Source organism: Rattus norvegicus, chromosome 1, assembly GCF_036323735.1.
Source record: "Rattus norvegicus strain BN/NHsdMcwi chromosome 1, GRCr8, whole genome shotgun sequence".
Taxonomy (NCBI): domain Eukaryota; kingdom Metazoa; phylum Chordata; class Mammalia; order Rodentia; family Muridae; genus Rattus; species Rattus norvegicus.
The window spans coordinates 187,039,202-187,066,948 of NC_086019.1; the positions used below are offsets into that span (position 1 = coordinate 187,039,202).

A 27,747-nucleotide genomic window follows, 5' to 3' on the forward strand; every position below is an offset into this window, starting at 1 on the left:
GTTTTACTGCTGTGAAGAGGCACCATGACCAAGACAACTCTTATAAAGGAAAACATTTAATTGGGGCTGGCTTACAGTTTAGTCCACTGAACTCGGGGGTTTAGTCCATTATTGTCATGGTGGGAAACATGGTGGCCTGAAGGCAGGAATGATGCTGGAAAAGCAGCTGAGAGTTCTACCTCTGGATCATCAGGCAGCAGGAAGAGACAGTGACACATTGGCCGGGCTTGAGCTTCTAAGACCTCAAAGCCCACCCCTTAGTGATACACTTCCTCCAACAAGGCTGGGCCTCCCAATAGCAACATTCCCCAGGAGCCTATGGGAGCCATTTTTTTATTCAAACCATCAGAGTGCTCCATCTACTTGTTCATGTATTTCTTCTTTTGCTTTTAAATGAGCATTTTACTCTTAGAAACAGACTCTTTATCAATACCACCACCACCATCTTGAGTACTGCACTCTCCTTATCTGCATCAACAAGTTCTGGGTGGTAAAGGAGGATTTTTTTCCCTGCACCTGTTCTTTTAGTCTTTGTCCTCATACTCAGCATCAATCTGTGTGCTTCCGAGATTGACTTGGGGAAGGAAATTGCATTTGCTCTGTTCAGTTAATAAGGCCTCTGTGACTCATCTTCCTCCCCGGGTTCTCTGACTCCACAGTGGGTGGAATGGCCTGAGGGGAGCCTTATGAAGTCTTCACTGCCTCTGTGCCTTTCCCTTGGAACACCCCCTCATCCGTCTCCATGACTACAGTCGGATGCACTAAGGTGCAGTGGGCTCTGGGTCCCACTTCTCACTCCCTTCCCCCCAAGGAGAGGTCATTCTTTGCTCTTCAGGCCAGTGGCAACTTTGGGTAGAGACACCCCTGGAGACTAGACAGCAAGCACTAAGTGCCTTGGTAAGCTGTAATCCCTCTCCACACATTTTAGTCCTGATTAGTGGAGAAGTTTACAGTTTGTTTTTCACACCTTCTCTACTACTTGCCAGCTTCCATTTATAGCAGTCTCCAAAATTTCTCTATGAGGAGAGTATCAGCCAGACATCAATGATCCCGAAGTTTTTCGTTGTTTTTGTTTCCGTGTTTTCTCTCAGGGCCCTGCTACTAGCTTTCCATTTTTCATGGTACTAAATGTTTTCTTCAGAACCATTCTGGAAAAAACATTCAGAGCAGAAAACCCAGTTGTACAGTGCTTGAGTAGGATGCACAAAGCCCTGGGTCCAGTCCCCAGCACCAAATTCATCAGGTGAGGTGGCCTGTGTCTGTAATCCCAGCACTTAGGAAGTGGAGACAGGAGGATCCAAAGTCCATGCTTGGCTACATATTGAGTTCAAGGCCAGCGTGGCCTGCCTAAGACCCTGTCTCAGAAATAATAGTAGACGGCTGGGCTTGGTGCCTCCTGCCTGTAAACCAGCCCTTGGGAGGTTGAAGCAGGAGGACCATGAGTTTAAGGCTAGCCTGGACTGCATAGAAAGAACCTGTCTCTGAGTAAATAACCAGTAAATAGTTAACCTCCTTCCCATTAGATTCCCCAGCAGTTTGAAGTCGGCCACAGGAGACATCATCCGTGTGAGTTTCATATCCATTTCTCCCGTCTGGTACCCCAGCTTCTCGATGAAGTGCTGTTAGGTTCAGACACTCTGCTGTCCTCTGTGGGGAAGGACTAGTTACCAGTGACTCATAGTCATGCTCTGCCAGAGAGTGTCATTCTCCGCAGTGGCAGCAAAGGAGGCGGCACTGGAGTGCTAGTTGTAGTTGTGGGATCACAGTAGCAGCCCCAGCTACAGGAGCAGCTAACGGGAAGAGCTGAGGCAAGAGGACTGAGCCCCTAATGGAGGACCAGTATAAGGTTTCACAGCACCCTCATCCCTGAGCGCATTCAACTCTCACCTGAGGCAGCTAACGTTCTCTAGTGTCCACATTTTACAGATGAGTACGTTGAGGTTTAATGAGGGAGCAACGGGAAAGCCAGCATTGCCCAGGTGGAAGCCTTCAGAGCTAGGATACTTAGCGTTCACCTCAACTGCCAGGTCCACAGTATCCCAGACTACCCCTCCCACAGGGGTCTCCTGAGTGTGGAGACAGGAGTGCTGCTTCAGCAGTCTGTGTGTACCCGAAGGGGATTCTGAGGCAGCTTGAATATTTAAATGATGTTTCAGCCATGTACAAATCTGCTTCTCTGCCATCTTATCTGCATTCCCATCTATCTGCATTCCCCAGAAATTTAATAAAACAGCAGAGAACAACCCCGTCTCCGCTTCATCTCCAAACACCAGCCCCCAGCCCCACCAGTGCCATCTGAAGTCCTGTACACTGAAGAAACAAGATTCAGATGGAAAAGTGCTGGCCCAAGGTTGAGCAGGGTTCTCTAATAAAGACACTGCGCATCACACATCAGCTGCTGCTGTTGCCATGGTGACGGCCACAATTTCTCCCAGACAGCTTGGGTCTGCAGGGAGGGTGGACCCTGGGGGAATAAGTGTATTTCTCCAACCTGTCAGACCCTGTCACCTTTCCTGTTTCCCTCACCTCTCCCACTCCCACCAGCCCCCACACTTCCTTCCATGGGCTGACAGGGGCCCATGGCACCCCCAGGCCATCATAATTAGCATCTGGCTGGGAGCCCAGAGTTCTGGCAGTACATTCCTCACTTTCCTCGCCAGCCAATCTCCTTTCCCCAGCATCCCTTCAACAGCACTGCAGCAGCTGTGTGCAGACAGCCCCAGCACCAAGGTCACCGCAGCACCAGCAATGACGAAGCATCCTCTTCCTCCCTGGGTGGGCATGGCATCAGCTGATGCTTCGATGTTGTCTGAGCCGTTTGGAAGTTATAACCTTATGGTTCTGGAAAAGGAAGCTATCCTTAGGAGGACGAGGAAGGCTAAACTCTTAGTTCTTGGAGGGGTTAAGAGAGTTATTCATCTGGCTGAGAGTCGCTAATTAAGTTCGCGGGGGAAGGGGCAAGATCGCGTGTAAGATATCCGAGAAGGTCGAGGAAGTAATCAAAAAGTCCGCGCGTCACTATGCCTTGGAGTTTAAGGGACTAAATAAAGATGGCGGTGGCAATCACAGCCAAAGAGAGCTGGTTGTTATGGTGACAACAGCGACGTTTACGGAAGCTGTGTTCCGGGAACTGTACCGAGCACTTTCCAAGCGTTATGGTGTGGAGTCCTCACACTGACTGCGCATGTAGAAACTTCACGGAGCTACTCTGTTCATTTTCCAGAAAGGAAACAAGGCCGGAAAAAGTTAGCTCTCCCTCCCTAGCAAGGAATCAGATAAGCCCTCGAAACTACACGCTCTACAAGAAGATTCCCCTAGAGTCTTCCAAATCTAGTGTTATTTACTAATGGGCACACAAAATGCAGGAAGAAAAAAATGTTAAGCGATATAAACTTGGTTTACGTTACCAGACTGGCGCCTTAGTAGAAGGACTGAAACAGCCATAAAAGAAACGAGGGATACTTGGTGAAGTTAGAGGAAGAGCTCCATAGTGAGATAGCATCAGGAAGTCATCCGGACCTCTCTTTGAGTGTGATTCTGGCATTGCACTTATGTAGGAGAATATTATTCCTAGGTGATACAGGTCAGAATATCTAGGAAAGATACACTGAGGCTTTAAATTACTTGCATATATGATGGTTTATTGCAGACAAATACAGGCACATATGTCTTGTATAGCCAGTAGAGCAAAATATTGACAATGGATGAATCTAGGAAGGTTGAAATGATGGATCGTGGTGGAGGGCTGGTGGAGGTGGGACCATGAATCCCAGAATAACTAGCCTGTGTCCCGGATTGTTAGCATTCTAAGCTCCACCCCCACAGTTACCTGGCAACAACCAGGTACGCCTGACACTATGAAAGGGGCTGCTTGCCCCCTCCTCACCCTCTTGCTTTTGCTTCTGCTTCCTCTTGTTCTCTCTTGCTCCTTTGTCCCTTCTCTCCCCATTCCCCTCCCCTTCTCTCCATGTGCTCATGACCGCCTTCTACTCTACTCCTCTGCTCCTCTCTTTCTCTGCCCTACTACCCTCTTAACTGCCCTCCCCATGCCCTGAACAAACTCTATACTATATCGTCGAGTGGCTGGTCCCTCGGGGGAAGGGATGCCCCAGCATGGACCTACTGAGGCACCCCCTTCGCCCAGACCTCCATAGAACATAATCCCGCCTCTCCTTATCTTTCTGTAACACAACATTGGTGCTGAAACCCGGGGCATATCCTCTCTTTATCTTTTTATAAACACATCACAGATAATAGTATATTTCAATATCAAAAGTTTGGATGTGGAGCCAGTCAGACGGCTCAGTGTTGCTCAGCCTGCTGACTTCTGTCTGTTCCTCAAACAAAAAAAGAGAAAACTAACTCTACGGCACTGTCACACACACATTTACACACGCACGCACACAAATAATACAAATAAATATGAAAAGGCTGGATACCCCTGAATGGTGAGTTCATCAGCAGGTAATCAATACTCTATCATCGTATAGGCTGTTGCAGCATTTTTCTCTCAGCTCTCTGCATGCTCTTAAAAAGAGAGTGAGGAAGAGAAGCTAGAAAAAAACAGGTTTAGTGGCATGCCACGCTCAAGGTCGCGCAGCTGGTGTTTCAGAATGAACTCACACCTCAGTCATCTGGCTTCAAAGCTCTTCCCAGAGAGAGGTCTGCACTCACCCAGGGGTGCCTGTTCTGTGCTGAGAGGAGCCTCTGGTGGTAGCAGTAGCCAAAGGGGAGGTGGGGGAGGAGCAGGCAGCAAATTCGTGTTAAGCTCCCGAAGCCCTGATATCAGGGCTTTTATAAATACCCATAGAAGACCACTTCAAGTCTGATGTCTGTAAATGTCTACTTTTTATTTCCAACTTAGGATTCAAACCGCCATTCGTGGGGCTGAGCACAGTGTTGCCTGGCTACGGAGCACATGCTTAAAGAGCCTAAGGCCCTGGGTCTAATTGCTTGGCACTGAAGAATAAAATAAATGAACAAATCCATAAATGTAGTATTAAATGATAATAGTAACCTCAGAGCTCCTTAGAAAGGGTCTTGGAGGGCTGGAAAGATGGCTGAGTAGTTAGGAGCATTAGCTGCTCTTCTAGAGGACCCGAGTTCAATTCCCAGCAACGGAGGCTCACAGTCATCAGTGATTGGATCTAAGACCCTCTCCTTGTGTGTCAGCAAAAGCATGTTCATATACATAGAATAAATAAATATTTAAAAGGGGGGCTTGGAGAGTGACAGAGCATGGATTTCAGGTGGAAGTGAAACCCTCCCCCAACTACTGCAACAGAATCACACAGAAACGCAGATAAAGTCCTCAGAGTGTTGATTGCTACGGATGGTGAGACTTCATAAACCAACTCTTGCAAGCGTTATTTATTCTCTTAAAATACCCACCCCACCCTGCATGTGCATAAGACTTAAGTCTGTACAAGCATGTGAAAAACAGTTTCCTCATACAGAGTCACAAGAACGGTAATGGAAGGGAAGCTAACACGACCCAGTATCCTCCCCGACACTACTGACTCCATGCAGTTTTCTGAGTCTCCAAGAGGAAAAAGGGAGCGAAGAAACAGCAAGTCTGCAGGCAGACACACATGGACATACACGGACACACTCAGACACACGCACAATATATATACTAGAATGGACAGAAGTGTACAGAGAGATGGTTCTGCATCCAAGAAACTTCACTTTTCAGCAGAGATCATCACAGAAAGCCACAGATGTTCAAGATGCAGAGAGCAATTGAGTGAGCGGTGGCAACCCCAAAGGACACATCTACAGTACACTCTCTTCACCTAAGGCCCAGGGAACCTCTCAGAAGAGGAGACAGAAAGATAGTAAGAGTCAAAGACCGTGAAGTCTGTCGTGGGATTGTGTCTATTAGAAATGATGGGGAAGCTACGCTCACTCGTGACACCACATCATTGTGGCTGCCTAAGCAAGGCCGGAGCATTGAAAACAATAATAGACGAGCTAAAGTGGAAGAGGAAGCCCCGCGAGGCCCAGGAGCTAATGGCTGAGAGGGGAATTCGTCCTCCTCAGGGACACATCCCCTAATTGGTTATACAATATCATGTGGTCAGCCCTGAAACCATATACACAGAAGCAACATTTAACAGATTCAACAGGTTGCATTCATGTATTCGTGCATGTGTAGCAATAATAAAAAGAGGACATGAGCTTGGGAAAGCAAGGCGGGAAGGGAGAGATCGGAGGGAGGACAGAGAAGGGGTCCGTGCTATAATTATGTTTTAACTAAAAGTTTAAAATCACCAAGGAAACAAGGTGGATTCAGCCTCTGCTTTTCACACACGCAGAGGAGGGTGAGGAGGAGGGAGAGGAGGAGGGAGAGGGGGAGGAGGAGGGAGAGGGGGAGGAGGAGGGAGAGGAGGAGGGTCCTATGGGCTTCTGACCATTAGCTCTGGGAACTCCTACTATCTGTTGTTTGTGCTCCACTGTTTCACCGTCCACTGGACATTCTGCTCCTTCCGGTCCCAGAGCCCAGGAGGACAGGCCACCCTCAGCGTTTCTCGCCGGATCACCTGGCCTAATGGAACAACGCATTAGGAGCAAATCAAAGAGGAAAGGCTGCCAGCCTTTCAGACGTAGCCGCTTCCCGGAAGCACATTTCATTTAGATAATGCCTCCCATCCTGGGCATGTGTCCACAGGATGTAAACACTCCACAGTGCTCCACACTCGCTCTCTCTATCCTCGGCTTCGGATGGTTCTACTTTCATCTTCTCACTCCCCTCTCTACAGCTCCTCTCAGCAGGCAGTGACTTCCTTTCTGTACGGGTGGAGACACACCCCGGCTCCTGAGGGTTTTTGTTAATTTACTCAGTCATTATTCTCTCTGCCAGGTCTCTTCACAGAATCCATGACACCCTTCCAGACTCTGCATCCTCCTTGGTCTCTTTCCTCCTTCCCAACTCTTATAGATTCCTAGCTTCTGAGTTCTGCAAGCCTTCTTCTCTTTTCTGCATTCACCGGGATAGCTTTAAAAATTTCACTGACTTCTTACTGTGAGGTGACATCAGTTCCAAGGTCCTCCATTACTGTCCACTCAGCTCCTGACTATCACCTGGTACTCCATTGATTCTTTAAATTGTTATTTCCTTCCTGAGAATGGAACCCAGTACCTTGCACATACATGCAAGCACTGTACCAGTGAGCCACAATTCCAGACCTTTAAACAAACGGTTTATTCATGTTTTGTTTGTTTGCTTATTGAGACAAGGTCTTACTACATAGCCTGGATGGCTTAGAACTCACTATGTAGACCTGGCTGGACTTGAACTCAACAGAGATCTGCCTGTCTCTGCCTTCTGAGTGCTAGGATTAAAGGTATATGATACTATGCCCAGCCCTAGGTCTTGCTTTGTTGTTTCTTAGGGGTTTTTTTTCTTCTTGTTTGTGGGGTTTGTTTGTTTCTTGTTTTTTGTTTGTTTGGTTGGTTGGTTCTTTTTAAAGTTAGGTTCTCACTAAGCTGTCCAGGCTGGTCTTAAACTCTCTCTGCAGGTCAGGGAGGTCTTTACACTTCTGATTCTTTTCCCACTGCCTCCTAAGTAGCTAGGATGGTGGGCCTGAGCCCATGTAGAGTCCTTAAATTCAACATAGGCTTATTAGCTTTCACTAGGTCCATTCTCCTTCCAACTTCCTTCCTGACAAGAAAAACACCAGAATCCACCAGCTGCCCAACCTTGAGCTTGGGAGTTTGACCTTCAAGTGTTCCTTTACCCTAACTCACTAAAGTCCAGTCAGTCACAGACTCTGAGGAGTCTTCCTGTAAATCACCTGTGAACTATGAGGCCTCTGCTTTGCTTTTGTGCTTTTAGCTCTTTCGTGGCCTCGGCTCCTCTCTGCTATACGGCTGAGACTTTTCTGTTCTGTTTACAGTTTTATTGCTAATGTATAAACGTGATGCCAGGGTGGCCAGCAGGTACTCCACACATATTTGTTGAATTAATAAGTACCTCATCTATCAGCTCCTGGGTTGGACTGACGGCACCTCTTCCACTGTCCCCTTCACACTCACTATTCAGACCCACTTTCTGCACTTCGTGCTTAACTTTGGTCCTTGACTATTTTCTTTTTCCTGAAACAGGGTCTCTCTAAATAGCCTGACTGGCCTGGAAGTCACTTTGTATACTGGAGTGGCCTCCAACTCAGAGATCCACCTGCTTCAGACTCTTGAATGCTGGAATTAAAGGTGTGCTCCAAGGGTACACCATCGCCCTGGGCATGTCTCATGTAGTAATTACTTTGTTATTCATGCTCTTTATAAAGTCTCTGCCCCTTGAATGTAGGAGAGAGTGAGCCACCTCCTCTCATTAACAGAATTGGCCCAAATGATGAGATTCCGTGTCCCCATTTGGTGATAACACTCTGCTTTCATCCTGGCTCTCTTTGAGGCAACCCCTCTTGTTCCTCTGTAACCTATGGAGAGACCCATGTGTCAAGGAACAGAGGAAGAACCTGCAACTGGCAACCTGAAAGGAGGTCTGCCAAAGATTGGGAGTTAGGCTGGAGGAAAATCTCCCTGATCCAAGCTAGGATGTGAGACCACAGGCCTGAGCCACACCTGGCTGCAACCTGGGGAGAAGGTGGAATGACACACATTTTATGTCTTAAGCTATTGAATTCTGGATAATTTGTTATATAGCAATGGATCACTGTATAGCAATTGTGTGTAGTATGACATAATATACAGTTTACTGCTGTAAAAGCTGAGCTTTCTGATACTCCCTGGCAAACTGTGGCAGATGCACACAACGAAATACTGGAAGACACTTAGGAGTCACCACTTCTATGAAAGGGTCTTCAGGACAATGGAGTTTGTTTTGGTTTGTGTGCTAGGGATCAGATCCAGAGCTCTGCACACATCGTACACCCTAAGCTCATGCTGTGCCATTGCCCTTGTGTAGCTTACTGAAGCTAGGTTTTGATCCCCAGAGCCTGGGAAGATAAATGGATTTTTAAACTTCCTGTTCTGGAATCTGCAACTTTCTTCTATTAATGAGATAGGACATCTTCTATTGGTACAAATACGTAAATATTTAATGTGTCCTCCCACCCCCAACTTCCTTGTCTCAGAACAGAATCTCACTAAGAAGTCCAGACTAGCCTGGAAGTCCTTGTAGCCAAGGATGACCTCAAACTTAGGATTCTCCCGCCCAGCCCCGGAAGTGTGGGATTTTAGGCTTGCACACTGTTACCTTTTTGGCTATCAGTAGTCCAGCTGTTTTCAGTAATCCAGCTGTTAGATGGAAGTACGGCTCTATCTTTGGAGCTTAGAAAGCTTGCAACACTCAAGTCGTGGGACAAGAGAGATGGCTCAGTGGATAAAGGTGCATGTCACCAACCCTAAGGATTTAAGTTCTGTCCTTAGGACCCACAAGGTAGAAGGAGAGAACAGACTTCTAAAAGTCCTCCAACCTCTACACCCCTGCCATGACATGTACATAGACATAAATAGGCATACACACAGACACACACACACACACACACACACACACACACACACACACACACACACTGAGATGTTGCTTACCAGTAGAGCGTTTGTCTAGTCGGGGTTAGGACTCTTTTGAATGCCAACCCCGTCCCACTCAGCCCTTAAAATGATTCAATTAAATTTTGGTTAGATTTATTCACTTTATTTTATGGGTGTATAACTCTTTTGCTTGTATGTATACATATGTACTATATGAATACTTGGTCAAAAGAGGGTGTTGAATTCCCTGGTCCTGGAGTAACAGATGGTTGTGCACCTTGGGTTCTGAACTGGGAACTGATCTTGGGTACTCTTCAAAAACAACAAGTGCCCTTACACACTGATTCATCTCTCCAGGTCCATGGTTGAATTACTTTAACTAGCCAACCACTGTTAGATACATACTGTCATCCCAGCACCCACCAATAGGGTTATTATCCTTGAGATGAATCCCTAAAGATTAAGTTACTGGGTCAAAGGGACCCAGCTTTTGAAATACATTGCCAAATCCCTGTGTGTTTAACCTGTGCTCTACTGTGCTTTACCCATCAACATGTGAAAGGACCTCTGTCCATCTCTAGGGAATAGGACAGTGACATGTTTTGATGACACATTCACCTATAGATGCTGTGGAAAGGAACTGGGGTGCTCTAGTTTGAGGGAGCTGGGCAGAACCCATGGAGTCTCCCAGATGGGCTTGGCTAATGAATTTCGGTGGGAAGTGTTTCAGTGAGACTCCGGCAGGACAGAGGAGGCAGGCTTTAATTTGGTCACATAAGGAGCACTACATGGAAGGAAATTTTCCACAGAGAGGATAAAGTGAAAGAAACTCAAGAGGATCCGAGGCTAAGAACAGTGGGCTCTTATAGCCAGGTGGAGCTGGAGAAGCCGAGAGGAGCAGGAGCCTCTCTAACAGACTGAGGTGCAGACTATGGTACGGAAGGCCATGTACGTAGCAGAGGCATCTTAGAGCTTGGAGAATGTCACGGTTACTGTCTATTGCTGTGAAGAGACACCATGACCAAGGCAACCCTTATAAAAGAAAGCATTTAACTGGGGCTTGCTCACAGTTTCAGAGAGTTTAGTCCTTTGTGTCAGGGAGCATGATGACACACAGGCTGTCATAGTGCTTAAGATGTAGCTGGGAGTTCTACATCTGGATCCACAAGCAGGAGGAAGAGAGAACTGCTGGGACTGGCTGAGGATTTTGAAACCCCAAAGTCTACCCCAGTGACACACTTCCTCCAACAAGGCCACACCTCCTAATCCCTTTCAAGTAGTGCCACTCCCTGATGATCAAGTATTTAAATATATGAGCCTCTTCTGGAAGTTTGGTTGCCCTTGAGTATCTCTCTACAGTTCTTACATAAGAATTTATATAAGCTAGGGGCCCGAGAGGGGAAGGCATTAGGGAATCTGGTCAGTCTCAGGGACTTCCTGAAGCTATTTTGAGTCGTTTACTCCCGATCTTCAGAGCTTCCTTGCAGGATGGAGAGCTCCATAGCCTCGTAGAGCAGTAGTTCTCAACCTGTGGGTCTTGACTCCTTTGGAGGTCAAATATCCCTTTCACAGGGGTTTCACAGGTCGCATTTCAGATAGCCTGCCTATCAGATATTTACATTATGATCTGTAACAGTAGCAAAGTTATGTCTTGCTTCCATACGTGATTACAGTTATGAGATAGCAATGAAAATAATTTCACGGTTGGGGATCCACCACAACATGCAGAACTGTATTAAAGGGCCGTAGTGTCAGGAAGGTTTTGAGAACCACCTCCTTACAGCATCCTGTTGTTTCGCCGCCTTCTAACAACATCCCGAGAGCTTCCCCCTTAGATGGAAGGTTTTAATCATAGAGGAAACTGCTGCACAGCAGAGGTCAAGGAGTCTGTGTGTCCAGCTCAAACACTATCAAGTGGTGGAATTTCCTGGCCCCACCCACCTGCAGCCTTTATGCCAAGTGAGGTAGCAGCTCAGGTAAAGTTCAGTGTGAGAGTCACTTGTTCTCCACCTCTCTGCTGAAACCTCTTGGGCCATTATCCACAACCACCAGGAAATGGAACCAGCTTAGGTGTCTGTCATCAGATACGTGGATAAAGAAAATGCGGTGTATTTGCACAGTGGAGCTTTATTCAGCCATAAAGAAGAGAGAAAAACATGCATTTGCGGGACAATGAGTGGGACTGGAGCTCATTAGGTGAAATAAACTCGACAGTGAAAGAAGAACCACATCTCTAGTGTGTGGGTCTTGGATTTGAAATCATATATGTCTGTTTGGCTTTGCAGGAAGACATCTTTAGGGAAGTTGGTCCTGGAGAGAGTAGTGGGATACACCGTGCTGGTTTGGTTGTGTCAGCTTGACACAACCTAGAGGCATCTAGGGAGAGCGACCTTTTATTGAGAACATGCTCCCATCAGAGTGGGCTGTAGGCAAACCTGTGGTACATTTTCTTGATTAATGATGGATGGGGGGATGACCCCAGCTCACCCCAGGCAGCACCTGCCAGCCCTGGGCAGGTGGTCCTGAGTTGCATAAGAAAGCAGGCTCAGCAAACCCTGGGGGACAAGCCAGGAAGCAGCATCCCTCCATGGCCTCTGCTTCAGCTCCTGCCTCCAGGTTCCTGCGCTGGACTGTGATCGGGATGTGTAAAGCAAGTAAACCCTTTTCCTCTCCAGGTGCCTTTTGGTAGGAGTGTTCCACCATAGCAATAGGAAGCAAACTAAAACATGCGAGTACTAGGAAAGCATGCAATAGGGTTTAACTGAGACAGTTCTCCAGAGAAGAAAGACAGTGGTGGCTGGCAGTGACGGAGCACAGGAGAGGGAGGTGGGGGTGGGGAACAGATGAGGACAAAGAACTACGTGTATGGATGGAGATGCCACAAGGAGACCCACTGCTTTATATATCAACCTAAAAATAATAAATTTAAAAAGGCAGACACCCCCGGTGGGCACCTTTCGGCATTCAGCCTGAAAGGCCTTGCCCTGGTCCATGGCAGGCATCCTGGCAGAGCGCAGGATTCTTCAGTGCTCAGTCTGAGTCTGATATGGGAACAAACCCCACTTCTTCAATTAAAAATTTTTAAAGGGGGTTGGGGATTTAGCTCAGTGGGAGAGCGCTTGCCTAGCAAGCACAAGACCCTGGGTTCAGTCCCCATCTCCAAAAAAAAAAAAAGAAAAGAAAAAAAATTTTTAAAGGTTTATTTATTTATATATTTATTTTATGTTTGTGAGTACACTGTTGCTCTCTTCAGACACACCAGAAGAGGGCATCAGAACCGTTACAAATGGTTGTGAGCCACCTTGTGGTTGCTGGGAATTGAACTCAGAACCTCGGGAAGAGCAGTCAGTGTTCTTAACCACTGAGCCATCTCTCCAGCCCTCAGTTAGAAATTAATCTCCCTTGTTCCCTTTGTTTCCTCAGCTCCTCTGGCTTCTCTTCACTTCTTTCAAGGAGTCAACCTGTTCCCACTTGGGACTAAAAAGAAAGATCCCTTCCTTCTGTCCTGGAAGCTTTGTGCCCTGGTATCATCTTTCTCTCTTTCTTGCTATTCTTTCCATGCTCAATACAGTACCTACTATACAGTAGGTGCTCAATAACTGCACATTGAATTTAACCCCATAATAATCATTCAAGGTAGTGACTCATCAAACAATAGCGGTCACACTATACAATAAATCTGTAGTCCTAACACTGCAAAGTATCCTTAATTCTGGTGCCACTCCCAACTTTCAGATGACCTTGGGAGAGCCTCCCAGTCTCTGGGTGTCTGTTTCCTGGCTAGGAAAAGTATCAAAGTAATGATTGCCATGACAACTGAATGAGTTCAATAAATCTAAAGCAGGTAGAACTTGGCATACAACAGACACAACATAAATGTTTAGTCATTGTCAGAGTCTAGTTGCCAGTTCTGAGAGTCTGAGGAGGCTTGAAGGTGAAGTACAAAATGGCTTCCTCCTCTTTCCCCAGGCTTATGTTCCCCCAGGGACACTGCTTAGGTCAAGTAACCCATTCACTCAGCCCTTGATGTTAAGAGTACTTGGAGGAGAGGCCACTAGAAGTTTCTAGAGAAAACCGGGGCCTCACTGGCTAGGAGATGAGGCCACCGTGGCTTGGTGGGGGTTAAGTCCAAGCGCAGTGTGTTTATTTTCCCCTCTGTCTGGAAAGGCCTCTCTGGTCTCCATGGCAACATGATTTCCTGTCCTGGTTTTCCCTTGGAGGAGTTACCTGCTAAATCCAGAGGCTGAATACAGGGTAGAGGCCAACATGGGGGCTGCTCTCTTCAACCACCTCCCCCACAAGAGCTGAGTGGCTAGCCTGGCCAGGGGCCATGTCACAAGAGCCTTTGTTTACGAGTGCAGACATCCAACTTCGGGTGACGTCATGGAATCCAGTCTGGAATCCTTGCTACGCCCCATTTTCTTTCTTTCTTCCTTTTGGAGGGCTTTGTTACTGAGGCTGAAGACAGATTCAGGCACAATCTCCGAGGCCATATCCTGGGTCTGGAAACTTCCCTAGCAATCCTTCCTCCAGTTATCGGTTATTTAGTTCATTCAGCAAACATTTGCATAGTGGATTAAACGCCAAAACTATTCTGGGGCCAGAGAAACAGAGCCGAATAGCCTGGTCTTTTTCTCTTAAGCAGCTTGTAGCGTTAGTGAACGGAGAGACATGGGTAAATGACTAGACACTGCAGAATGGCTGAGGCCTTGACACAGGCCCCTGCAGAGGTGGTGTGGGACTGTAGTGAACAGCAAAGTCACTTAGATCTACCCACATTCTGATTTAGCTCCTAGACTCAGTAACCTTAAACAAATTCTGCCCTGAGCCTCGGTCTTCTCATCTATAAAATGGGGACAACAATGGGATTCTTATGGGAGGGGTGACATACACCACTGTGACTAAGAGTCTTCGTTTTGCCATGAGTAGGCTCAGTTCTTAGTTTTCCATGGACCACCTCTGTGTTGTTGTTGTTGTTATAATTTAACTTTTTATATTTTACAGTCCAGTCATTATCCCCCTCCCAGTTCACCTTCCGACTATTCCTCATTCCATTCCTCCTCACCGTCTCCAAGAGGATGTCCCCACACCAACACCCTAGTTGTGTGCCTTGTAGCAAGCTACTTATCTTGTCTGCCAGAGATTGCCTTCTTACCTTGGCATCCTGGGTGGTGGTGGAGTAAGCCTTTAATTCAAGCACTCAGGAGGCAGAGGCAGGTGGATCTCTAAGTTTGAGGACAGCCTGGTCTACAGAGTGAGTTCCAGGACAGCCAGGACTACACAAAGAAATCCTGTCCCTAAACAAACAAACAAACAAACAAACAAACAAAAGATAAGTAAACTTCGCCTCCTGTCCTACTGTGGTGCTTTCAACTGTGCCGTGGGCTTCCACTGCCTCAGGACCTCCTGCTAGTGTGGAGAAGGGATTTCCTAAAGAACTAGAGGATGGTGAGTAGCAGACCCTCAGCAAAGATTGGAGCATCTGTGTGATTAACTTTTTTCATTTATATTTTAATGTGTGTGTGTGTGTGTGTGTGTTGGGGAGGTATGCTCACACATGCATGTATGTGTGGAGGCCAATAAACAACCTTGGGTGTCATTTTCAGGAACTCGATCTACCTCCTTCGAGAGTCTTCTTAGTCTGGAGCTCACCAATTAGGTCAGGCTGGAATCTGCCTGTCTCCACCTCCCCAGCCTAAGATTACAGCCGTGGGTCACGCCAGCCAGCATTTTTTATATGGCTTCTGGGAATCAAACTCAGTTCCTCATGCTTGCATAGCAAACACATTACCACGTGAGCCACCCTTCCGGTCCCCTTGGTTACCTTGTCATTATTTGGGGGTTTTTTGGTTAGTGCTGCTGAGGAGGGGCTTGCGTTGAGCTTCAGTTTGATAGAGATCTGGCTTGAGTCCCGTGCGTGCCATCTCTCTCTCACTGAGATGTACGCCAGCCCTAATTATCTGTTTAGTGCCTGTACTACCTTGCTTGATGTAAGAGGTCACCTGTGCCTCAATTTACCATCTTACCTCTACCTCCAAGAATATGGTTGGCATTATTAGAATAAATGAAAGATGGAGTCAACGCGTGCCTGTTGGCCCATGCCATGTGGTGGCTCTTGCCTGTTATCTCAACATTTCAGAGGCTGAGGCAGGAGGATTACTGAGAGTTTGATGCTGGCTTATATAGGTGATGAGTCCCAGTCCAGCCTATGCTACAGTGTGAGATCCTGTCACAAAAACAAAACCAAGATGTGGCAGTCAAACTCGTTCTTTTACCGTTTGACTGTGACCTTTTTAGTAAGTTCAGGAAAGACTCTCTAGGTTATTACCTCATGCTCCAGTTACAGTACACTAAGAAGCCACGCTGTCATCGACTATCCAGCTTTCTTGAGTAGATCTTTTCTCTCTCCTATCTGATAGAACCTTTGTCATACGTTCATTTACATATACTTGAAATAACAATGCTGTTCCAAATAACAATTTGAGGAAGAAAGTGTGAGGGGCATGCTGCTGTTTCTTCAATACCTTTTCTACCTCCTTTTCACCATTGGTCCTCAGCAACAGGGAAGCAGGGACTTTGGAACCTGACACAAACCCAATAATAGTTCATTGTCTGTGTCAGTAACCAATTAAGAAATCCGGACCATAGCCATGCACCTCTTTAATCCCAGCACTTGAGCGGCAGAGGCAGGCAGATCTCTGAGTCAGCTTGGTTTACAAAGTGAGTTCCAGAACCTTCAGGGCTGCATAGAGAAACCATGTCTGGAAAAAAACAAAAGAAAGACAGAGACAAAAAACAGAAAGGAAGGAAAGGGATGGAAGGGAGACAGAGGAGAGGAGAGGAGAGGAGAGGAGAGGAGAGGAGAGGAGAGGAGAGGAGAGGAGAGGAGAGGAGAGGAGAAAGAGAGAGCCAGACCTTGGACAACCATACTTCAACAGAGTATTCAATTCTTGAGACAAAGGTGGGTTAAGGGTATTGTGATAGTGATTGGACTAACCCTTCAACTAGTTACCTAAAAGGTGCACCTGTGGAGATGTCTGTGAGGGGCCAGCTGAGCTGGGAGGACCTGCCCTTTCGTGGCACCATCCCACTCACGTTCATTCAGGTCCAGACTGAATGGAAATGAGAGGAGAAGTTGAACACCAGCATCCTCCACCTCCTGCTTCCCACTCTGAATGCAATGTGACCCATGGCCTCAAGCACCCGTCTCCATGACTTCACCAACACCATGTACTCTGTCCTGGAATTGTGAGTTGCTTTACAACTCCCAAGTCACAAATACAGATGTGCAATGAATAAACTCAGCCCAACAAGGTCCAGAGGGAAGCCAGACAAGGTCTTATGATAAGCCTTGAAGAGAGCCTTAAGGTTTGCTGGCCTTGAGGAGTAGGTATGTAGCTCGGTGGTAGACATTTGCCTAGCATTCCATCCTCAGTATGGAGAGGAGAAACTTTAGTCCCATGTTCTTGGACACTGTTCATAAGAGTATGAGGTCAGCATTCTACTACAGCTGCTTTCTGTCTGTGAACTTCAGAAAGTTGTCTATGGAGAGCTGAGCCACCGGACAAATGAGACGCATTACCAACTGATGCAGATCAGGATTCCCATTGGCACCTAATCCAGGTGGAAGTATGTTTTCTGGCCTTTAAAGTGCCCGGGAACATCCTAAGCGGTGTAAACATGTAACATGGGAGTAGAGCCTGAATAGGGAATAGGCAGGCATCTGAGTGAGTTTTAAGAGATGGCAAATGTTCTTTCTAAGTGACAGCATGGGACACAGTACTTCGAAAAGCTCTCAGGTGGAAAGGCTTCAGGATGAAAGGCAGGACCACACTGTGGGTGGATGTGTGCTGTAGATGTCGTCAGGGCAGATGATGGGAAGGCCATCCAAAGCTGGAAGACAAAATGTGCACATTGCTCTGACCAGCAAGGTGGTGTGCATCTAAGGCAGAAGAATCACTTGAGCGAGGAGTTCAAGACTAACTTGACCACCAAAGCAACACCTCTTCTTAATAATAGGTAAGGTAGGGGCTGGCTCTGTGAGTAAAGTATTTGCTGCATATGTGTGAGGGCTTGAGTCCAGATCCTCAGAACCCACAAAAAGCCAGACATGCTAGCAAACATCTATACCAGCACTTCTGTAAGATAGGAGGTGGAGACAGGAGCATGTCTGGGATGAGAAATGTGTGGGGCAGCACACTGGTCTTTGTACAGTGCTGGAGATCAAGCCCAGGCCTTTGTTCATGCTATGCAAGCATTCTACCAGCTAAGCTATGTCAGCAACCTCCTTGCTTTGTTTTGACCATACAAAGCTCCAAGCCCAATGCATTTCACTTAGGTGAGTGATATCTTTCCAACATGAGAAAAGAGAGAAAGGGTTTAGGAGGGTGAAGAGGGTTAAGACTTCCTGCAAGACCCAGCTTGTCTTATTGCTATTCTTTCTGGGTAGCATCCACTTCCTGGCCCACCTTAGCTCCCAGCTTGTTTGTTTGTTTATTCCGAAGTTAAAGTTTCTAAGGAAGGATTACGTGAAGTTTGTTGGAGACCTAGTGTTTTAGTTTGGTTTCCTACTGCTATGATAAAACTGACCAAAAAAAAAAAAATGACTTGAGGAGAAAAACAGTCCATCATGAAGGGTAGTCAGGACAAGTGCCCCGCGCTACGTCTCGCCAGCAGGAACGACGCGGCACACACAGGATCCTACTGCAGAAAAGCTTTAATGCGTCTTGAGAGGGAGAGCATAAGCTTACAATGCGGAGACGCCAAGTGAGGAATAACCGTCCCTTATATAGGAAACTATCCTCACCTAGGACGTGTCACTCTCTGACTGGTCGCTGCCAATTATGCCAGATGACGTACCAAAGCGTACGTGTCCCTTTGAGTAGGGAAGTTACCAGGCGCCTGCGTATTGCCCTTTTTACTAGGTGCGTTCTGCCGGATGCCGGTGCCATCTTGTAATGGAGTATGTGAGGACAGCTCCTCACAGACAAGGACCCCAAGGCAGGAACTGAAGCAGAAACCATGGAAGAACAATGCTCACTGGCTTGCTCTACATAGCGTTCTCAAACTGTTTTCCTATATATCCGTGGACCACCTGCCAGGCATGGCACTGCCGACAGCAGGCCGAACTTTCTATATCACTCATCGATTAAGAAAGTAACCATACAGATTTGCCTAGTGGCCAATCTAAGGCTCTCTCTTTCCAGATGACTCCATCATTATCAAGTTGACAAAACAAAACAAAAACACCCTAGTGAATGGACTAGAATAGACCTATAACAGACTTAGGAAAAAGAAAATTTGAGCTACTTTAAGCTATTAGTCAACCAGATTGAAGAATATGAACTTTTCCTATGCAAAAGAAACCATGTAGCTGTGGAAACCCGTGGTCGAGTCCCAATAGTCACAAAGTAAGGGAGGCTGAGGAATGCCATGCAGTGGAGGAGCGCATGCCTGAGGACCAGCTTCCACCCCCTCACTGCCTTCCCAACTCCCTCAGGGGTAAAGCAGACAGGCACACTCTTTCTTTTTTAAATTATATGATAGCTTGTTTTTAAAATGCTAAATAAAATAAATTTTTAAGTGTTTTAGAGTTGGTACACATGTGTATACATATACACACAAATAAACAAAATGTGATAATGAAAATAAAAACTTATTTTAATTGTGTATGTAACATATATACACACACATATATGTATATATGTATTCTCATTTAAAAGCTTAAAACTTAAGATATAACAGGCTAAAGTGTTTTGGATTTTTGTTTGGTTTGTCTGTTTGTTTGTTTGAGGCAGAATCTCTCTTTATAGCCCTTGATATATAGACCAGGCTGGCATTAAATTTATAGAAATCTGCCTGTGCTTGCCTCCCATGTACTGGGATTAAAAGTAAATGTCACCGTACTCAGGCTAAAGTCTCTTTTAATTACCACCACCATCCCTGGCCTTCTCTTCTTGGCCCAGGTCAGTGAATTTTGTGTGCATCCTTTCATATATTTTCCTACACATTTCCTTTTTCTTTAGGATCCATGTTGTACCATAGTCTATGTACCCGATGCACCTTTAAAAAAAAAACACCCCATAAATGTTATGTAATACTACTGAAGTTAAAAGCTCTTTGTTTAAGAAGCAGTCAGCCCTAGATACTTGACACCATACTAGGGACTGGTTTGAGGGAGAACCCTGGGGAAAAACTAATATTTACCATAGTTATATGGCAGACACTGCATTAAACTATCCGTCAGAAATCTTAATTTGGTCTCAGATTTGAGCCAAATCTTTACTTACCCTGTGGCGAACGCGCAGCATTGCCAACTGCAACTTGCACAAAGTAATGATTGTCTGAAAAGATAATCACAGGCAGCCACCACCTGGCACCATCATTTCTTGAGATGATGTCAATTCTGAGTTCCTGGTGGATGTGTTTCTTCCTGCATCCTGGAAGTAAAGCCACACTCCGCATGTTCTCACCAGAAGAGGTTTTGTTGGCAGGGCAGTGAGTGGAAATGAGTGAACAGCCAAATACAGTGTCACCCACCTGCAACCCCAGCACCTGGGAGGCAGAGGCAAAGGCAGGAGGTTCACCACAAGTTCAAGTCCAGCCTGGGCAACAAACAAGTTCCAGGTTAACCAGGGCTGCTCACTAAGACCGTTTCCTCCCTTCCTCCCTCCCTCCCTCCTCCTCTCTCTCCTTCCCTCCCTCTCCCCCTCCCCCTCTCCATCCCCCTCCCCCTCTCCCTCTCCATCCCCCTCCCCCTCTCCCTCTCCGTCTCTCTCTTTCTTTCTTAAATGGAATCTCCCATGTTACCCAGCCAGGCCTGAAACTCAGAGATCTGCCTGTCTCAGTCTCTGATGACTGAACTGAAGGCTCCTTTGGTCATGTCCTAAACCTGAGCCAATCACTGGTTGTTAGGGAGAAAGAGTGCACTGGCTGGCTCAGGCTCCGTCATAGGCTCCGCCCCTTGACCTTTGAATCAAGCAGTTCTTTTCCAAGTTTTTAGCAGTGCCAACCAAAAGGAAAACAGAGTGCCTTCCCCTGGCAGCTGATGGCTGGGGAGGGAAGAACTGTACTAGGCTCCTGAACCAGGGTTTGAGATGCTTCCTTCAAAAGAATTTGTGACGAAGGTGTTTATTTAGTTTAAAGATGAGGAGCCACAAATGAGGGTTCATTCTGGGACCAGCACTCAAAAAATCTGCTCCCACCCCAGTGTCCCAGTGTGTAAGCCTGAACGTTAGAGGCCCCCGGGGAGATGCTGTAATAGTGACCCCGTCATCTTGAGGGTGACAGGTGGTATGTGTGTGATTCTAGAAATGAGCACGAACTGCACCTAACTTCAGTTACTTGCCTGGTGTCCGTTTCTCTCATTCTTTGTCATTGTGTTTGAGGCAAACTGAGCCATGTTAAACATTCTCTTGTCCTTTGGGTACTAGAATGTGAACAGGCTTTGTTTCAAACATCTGGGCATAGTGTGTACTGTTGTATTAACTGGTTGCACTCAGAACCCGTTCTTGCCTTTACCCATCTCTTCCTTTTGCCCTAGTCATGAGCTTGAGGGCTGAAGCGTAAGCACTCATTCCAAGGCGGTGAGAGTCGCTGAGTCCTCAGTCCTGATCATTTAAAATGTTGAAACAGTGGAAGAGAACTACTTATGCCTGGGCAACTTTAAGTATCGCTTTAGAAAATGTTTTAGAATTTATTATTCTATACGTGGGTTCACATAGGATATTTGTGTGTGCACACGAGTGTGTGCATGCCACTGTACGTGGGTAGATGTCAGAGGACAGGTTTGGGGAGTCGGTTCTCTCCTTCTAACATTTTTCCATGGCTATAGCTCAAGTAACCAGAGCTCCCTGGGAGCCATCTTGCCAGCCCCACATTTCTTCTTCCTAATCTCCTTTGGCCCCTTTATTGGTAAACTTGTTTCTCTCTTTGTCTTTTTACACAGATTGGTGAGAAAGAGAAATTCTCATTGTTTAGGGTCTCATAAGGTGAAGTGTGGTCCATGGACCCACAGTAGCAGCACCTGGACCTTGCCTGAACTGCAGCTTTGGGCCTGTCCCAGATCTTACACAGAACCCGTACGCTCCTCCATGTCCTTGCAGTTCATCTAGGTGAGAAGGGAAGGAGGTTCAGAGGGTGGCTCAGCAGGAAACAGAGCTTGCTGTCAGGCAATAAGTTTGGATCCCAGGATCCATGTTAAAAACTCCTGGTGTAACCTGTCATCTCACACACATCTGCATGTGTGTGTGAGGGTCCCCTGGAGGCAGGCTGAACCAGCCACAGTAGCCAAATTAGAAATTCTCAGGTTCACTGAGAGACCTTGACTCAAAAACAGAGTTAGACAACCAAGGCTATAAGGAGAAATCCTGTCTCCAAAACAAAACAAAACAACAACAACAACAATAATAAAGCATGGATATCCATAGTCTTAGTGGTTGTAAACGGTGGCTGGAGGCCATTTAACTGATATAACGTCTGGACTCCCCCAGATTGGCTTGAGTAACATTTGTGGCACCATCAGCCACAGTGGTTTGAAATGTGCCCAGTCTTATGTATTTGAACATTTGTGCCATCCTGGTGGTGCTTTCTGGAGAGGCCATGGAAATTCTGGAGGCTAGCCCACTTCTGGCCTGAGCTTCCTCTCTGCCACCACAGTGTGACTAGCTCCAAGCTTCCCTCCACACCACAGCAGCTTCTGTAATCACCTTGCTTTCCCCGACATCATGGGCTGGTATCCCTGAAATGGGAGTCAAAATAACCCCTCCCTCCTTTGAGCTGCTTGTGTCCCATATTTTGTTGCAGCAGTGGAAACAGTAACGAGTGTAACTGGGTTAGCTCACCATAGCCAGCTGGAGAGGAGAAGGAACCAGTGGGGCAGCCAGGAAGAACAGTGTGCGGAGGTTCCTATGCAGTATTTACTATGTTCCAGGTGCCGTTAGGAGCACTGTGCCAGCCGCCTATTTATCTCCATGGCAACCGTATGACTCATTCCATAGATGAATAAGCCAACGCACAGAAAGGGCAAGTTTCAGAGCTGAGAAGCCGCAGAACCAAGACTAGAAGCCATGCAGTCTCTGCAGTCTGCTCTATCTTCCTTGAGCTCACCTCAGTCTTTGGGGGCCAGTTTAAGAGAAACTATGGGCCAGTCAAGAATTCACATTTCTGTTCCACCTAGGAGTCAGCGAGGCTTGGGGGTCGAGGGTTAAACATCCCTCGCTTTAAAACCTCATCCCATCAACACGTGTTTATTGAGTACATGGTGGAAATGTGCTGTGAACTGGGGTATACGTGAGCAAGAGCTTTCTTCTGCCTTCACAGACAAGGTGTGGAGGTGGGGGTGGGGGAGGCAGCGCGCAGTGGGCAGGTAAAGAGTCTATATGTGCCGAATGTGTCCTAGGAGGAAGTATGTGCAGTAGAGAAAATCCACGGGCACAGACTAATGCTTCCGAGAAGAAGAAAGATTCTAGAAAAGACCAGAAGGGTAGCCAGGAGCATCCATTTTCCTCAGTGTGCCTCTGTGCTAGGAGCTTGAGAGGGAGGGCTAACACATACAGATGTTTGGAGATGGACTGGAGAGTCCTGAAGAGTATTCCTCCCACCTCTCCCCTCTCTCTCCTCCCTCCCCCTCTCTCCTTTCCTTTCCTTCCTTCCTTTCTTTTTTTTTTTTTTTTTTTCAAGACAGGGTTTATCTGTGTGTAGCCTTGACTGTCTTGGAACTCACTCTGTAGACCAAGAGGACCTCTAACTCACAGAGATCCACCTGCTTCTGCCTCCCAAGTGCTGGGATTAAAGGCCTGTGCTACCCCTGCCAGGCTGGGATCTATTTCTTATAGCAGTCCCCAGGGGTGGGTTTTAGGATCTTGCATTTTGCAGATGAGGAAACTGGAAGCTCAGAGAGGTTTAGCAACCAGCCAGACGCTAGTGTGCCCCAGGAAGATCAGCAGCTGAAGCATGTTCTAAGTCCAGCTCTGAGGCAAAGGCTGTGCTTGTTGTTCATTTCACATGCCATCCTGCCCCTTGCTGCCAGGCACCCTGTGCTCTCTGTGCCTAGATACTTGGCCCGGCAACAATGCCAGTGTTGGGTGGCAGCCACGGCCCTGAGAGTTTCTTTGCGTTCCCCTTTCTCTTGATGTTCTGAGCTCCAGTTGGCCTGGACCTTCACAGTCAGGGGACTGTGGCTGTGCTCAGTAAATAGGTCCAGGATGAGTGGCTGCTCCCTTTGCCTAGCTGGCTGGCTTAAACCAATAAGAATCCAGAGCCCATCCCAAATCCCTGACCCTATTTTTCTCTCTGTTGTTCCGCTATCATGGTAAACTTCTCAGCATAACTAGTGGGTCCCCTACCACCCCTGGGCTAACATATTTTCCTGGTGTTTTTTGTTTTGTTTTGTTGATCTTTCGCTGTCCTAGTGCGAGGAAATCGTGAGATGTGCTGCAGGCACCGAGGGTAGAGAGCTAAGGAATGCATATGGTATAGAACCAGGGAGGTGGATTTGCAGCGGCCCTCACTAGAGAAGAACATTCAGTTCTGGGAGAAAGGATGCCAAAAGGCAGTCAGTCTAGAGGAGAGTGTCCAGACAGTGAAAGGCTCAAGGCCAGAGTGAGTAACTCCAAAAGCATTTGGGGCTGTCTGGCCTGCCTCAGATGACTCAGGAGAAGATAGCCCAGGGACAGCTCTTGTTCGCTGGCCCCTGTACAATCTATTTCCTTGCTTGCAGCTGAGGCTCTGTCTCAGCCCTGCCCGACTCTCCTAACTTTCCTCTTTCAGACCCAGGGCCCTGCTATCTCCTCTCTCATTTGCCACTTTCTTTCTTATTGAAACAAATAAGAAGAAACAAATTGCTGTGTATGAAGTAATGGGTTTCCGAACAGCTCCTTCTGTTTACCTGTCCATCTCTCTGGGTTTACTATAGAAGATGGCCTGTCTCCTACCTGCCCAACCCCCTCCCCCTCTGCTAGTTCTTTCCGCTCCCGAGAAGCCCAAATCTTGAGCTGATGAGGGTTAGTGGGGAGTCAGAGTGCTGGCTGCTAGTCCTGATGACCAGAGTTCAAGCCTAAGGAACCTGTAGGGTAAAAAGAGAGAACCCGTCTCTCAAAAATGTCCTCTGATTTCTGCACATGCACCCTGACACGTGTGTGCCCACATGCATGCATACAAAGTAAAAAGAATCTGTAAAAATCATGTGAGAAGCTTCAATCTTTCCCCGTCCTTCAGTAAACAGACCCACTCCCACCCCTCTGCTCAACCAGTTTCCTATGGTCTGGTAATGACAGCATGTGCATGTGGTTTTGTTTTGAGACAGGTCTCACATGTAGCTCAGGCTGGCCTGAAACTTGAAATCCTGCTTTAGGTTCTTGGATGCAGAGACTACCAGCATGACCATAATGCCTGCCTCCATTCAAGCAAACTTCCTGCCTTCTTTCCTACATGGCTCTGTTAAACACTTCTGGTCACAGCAGAGTAGTCCAACGTTCCACTAAACGATGGCACAATGTTTGATTGCCATGTCCGGCAGTAGCTTTATTGAACTATAACACAATCCACAGACCCTAAAAATCTACACACTCAAAAGGGTGCGATGCCACAGGCTTGGGGATATTCACAGAATCATAAACAGAATTTGAGAACATTGTCGAGACTATCACTCCGTAATCTTCCAATCTCTTGCCCCAGTCTTAGGTGGCTGTTCATTTGTTTCCTGTTGTTCTGGATTTCTCTGTTCAGGACGGTCCATGTAAATGAAATCAAACAATAACATGGGCTCCTTCCCGTCCAGCTTCTTTCACTTAGCAAAGTACCCCAAAGTTTCATCCTGTCGATGGCATGCCCCAGCTGCCTACTCGTTTTTACTACAACCTTACTGAGCAGGATGTGCAGCTCCTACATTCATCTCTGCATTCCTCAGTTGATAGACGTTTGAATTATCTGTACTTCTGACTGCTAGAAAGTAATGTGCAATACACGTTTATGTGTAAGTGTTGGAGTGTGCATTTTTCTGTCCCTTAGGGGAACACCTAGTGTTGGTAGGTCCAACGAGAGTCTGGCTTTTTGCACCCTTGCCATTCCCGTGGGTAGGGCAGAAGGATTCCACTTTACCTACATTCTTGTCATCACTTGCTATTAACCGTCTTCTTGATGACAGCCTTCCTAGTGGTGTAAAATGAAATCCCATCGTTGCTTTGGTCTGTGCTCACACGATGACTCTTATGCTTCTTGTCTTTGCCCGCTGTTACTTTTACACCTCCCATCCTAGCTCGAGATCCTGAGCATCTTTGGATGTTCATTAGCCTATTGACATCGTCCTTGCTTGTGTGATGCTTAGGAGCTATGAGCCTGTCTGTTATGTGATACGAGCTCCTCATTTACTTTCTGTCTGTAGCCCCTTGCTAGAAATATGGTGTGCGGATACTCTTCTCATAATAAAGTGCTTTCACTTGGTCAATGTTTCCTTCGGCCCATCCACTGTCTGCTTTCTTTGGATGCTGTCCCTTTTCCCTTTTCATTGTTGTCGCTTGTGCTTTTTAGTGTCCTCGCTAAGGAATTACTGCGAAGCCCGGCATCATAAAGATTTATGAGCCTAAGACTGTAAAAATCTATGTTTTCTTCTGGGCGTTTTGTAGTTATTAGTGTTCATCTCTGATCCAGCTTGAATTAATGTGTATACATAATGTATGGGAGGAACAACAACAAAAGGAAACAAAAATCATAGTTTGTCACGGGGACTGCCTTCATTCCTTTGCATTTGGATAGTATTTGCTCCAATGTTCCTTGTTTAAAAAAACAAAACAAAACAAAACAAAAAACCCCCCCACTCCTTTCCAGCTTCAAGGTGGTGACTCATGCCTTTAATTCCAGCACTGGGGAGGCAGAGGCAAACAGATCTCTGAGGCCAGGCTGGACTACATAGCTGGACGACATTCCAGGACAGCCATAGCTACACCAAAAAACCCTGCCTTAGAAGACAAAAAAAAAAGCCAAACAACAACAAAAACCCTCCTTCCTCTGAGTTATTTTGACTTTCTTATTGAATTAAATTGACTGTAAGTGTGAGATTGATCTTGGAACGGTCACCTCCATTCCTTTGACCTGTGTGGCCATTTTTAATAGCATTCTCAAACTGCTAAATTAATGTGCCCTCTTGGCAACCAGCAGTACAAGTCCTCCAACTTTATTACTGTGTGTATGAAAAAGAGAGAGGGAGAAAGAAGGAGAGAGGGAGGCAGAGGGGGAAGAGGGGAAAGAAGGGAAGGAGAGGGGGGAGAGGGGAAGGGAGGGAGAGGAGGGAGAGGGAGGGGGAGGAGGGAGAGGGGAAGAGAGAGAGAGAGAGAGAGAGAGAGAGAGAGAGAGAGAGAGAGAGAGAGAAAGGGTGGGGAGGGCACACCCTGGGGATAGGACTCTTGGCCCTGTCACACTAATCAAGTTCTCTACCATGGAGCTATACCCCCGACCACTAACTTTCTTTTTTACAAGATTATTTTGTCAATTCTGGCTCCATTGAATTTCTTCATCAATTTCAGATCAACTTGTTAATTTTTACAAAGAATCCCACTGTGATTCCGATACAGATGGAACCGAATTAAAAAAATTGTGGAGTTTTACCATCTGAACAACATACACGCATGTACATATTCATGTATACCCACACACACATGAACATGAACATGTATTCATACATGCATACACAGAAAAATTCAAGAGAGAGAGTGAAGGACAAGGATCCCACAATCTCTTTCGAGGACACACCCCAGTGACCAGCAGACCTCCCAGGAAGCCCCACTTTTTAAAGTTTCTAATATCTAGGACTGGAAAGATGGCTCAGCTATAAAGAGTGTGCCCTGCTCCTGTAGGAGGTAGAGTCTGGGCTCCCACATCCATGATGGTTCCTAACCACCTGAAACTCCAGCTCTAAGGGATCTGATGAACTCCTCTGCCCTCCGTGAACACTTAAGAATCCCATGCACACACCCACACACAGCACATACAGACATAAAAATAAGGTATGTGTATCCATGTTTTTAGAGAAAGTTTCCACGGCTCAGTGGTACCAACCTGGAGAGTGATCCTTCAGGGGACGCTGAAGATCTAAACCACAGGACTGACTAAGACGAGACACAAGCGACAGCACTGGGAACAGGAAGAAGACCTGAAGGGAGGCCTCCCCTGTGGTCTCGAGTTGGGGGAAAACTTTAGAAATGAGATCCCCAAACTCACACTAAAAAGAAGCAAGAATGGATGCTTAAATTTAACATA

At 46.7% G+C, this 27,747-nt stretch overlaps 1 protein-coding gene and 1 long non-coding RNA gene across 8 annotated transcripts in view; one reads left to right on the forward strand and one right to left on the reverse strand.

Moving 5' to 3' along the window:
• Nucleotides 1–22,471, reverse strand: part of LOC120099930 (uncharacterized) — a 35,828-nt gene extending 13,357 nt beyond the window's left edge. The window contains exons 1-3 of one of the 2 annotated variants that reach the window (XR_010060839.1): nt 22,338–22,471; nt 19,785–20,049; nt 1–18,502 (exon numbers count right to left, since the gene is read on the reverse strand). The exon at nt 1–18,502 is cut by the window's left edge and continues 13,357 nt beyond it. This is a non-coding gene — a long non-coding RNA (uncharacterized LOC120099930). The remainder of the gene's footprint in view (nt 18,503–19,784; nt 20,050–22,337) is intronic. The other variant, XR_005499451.2, reaches the window with a different exon arrangement.
• Tnrc6a (trinucleotide repeat containing adaptor 6A) overlaps nt 1–27,747 on the forward strand; it is a 154,308-nt gene that overhangs the window by 46,745 nt on the left and 79,816 nt on the right. The window lies entirely within an intron of this gene.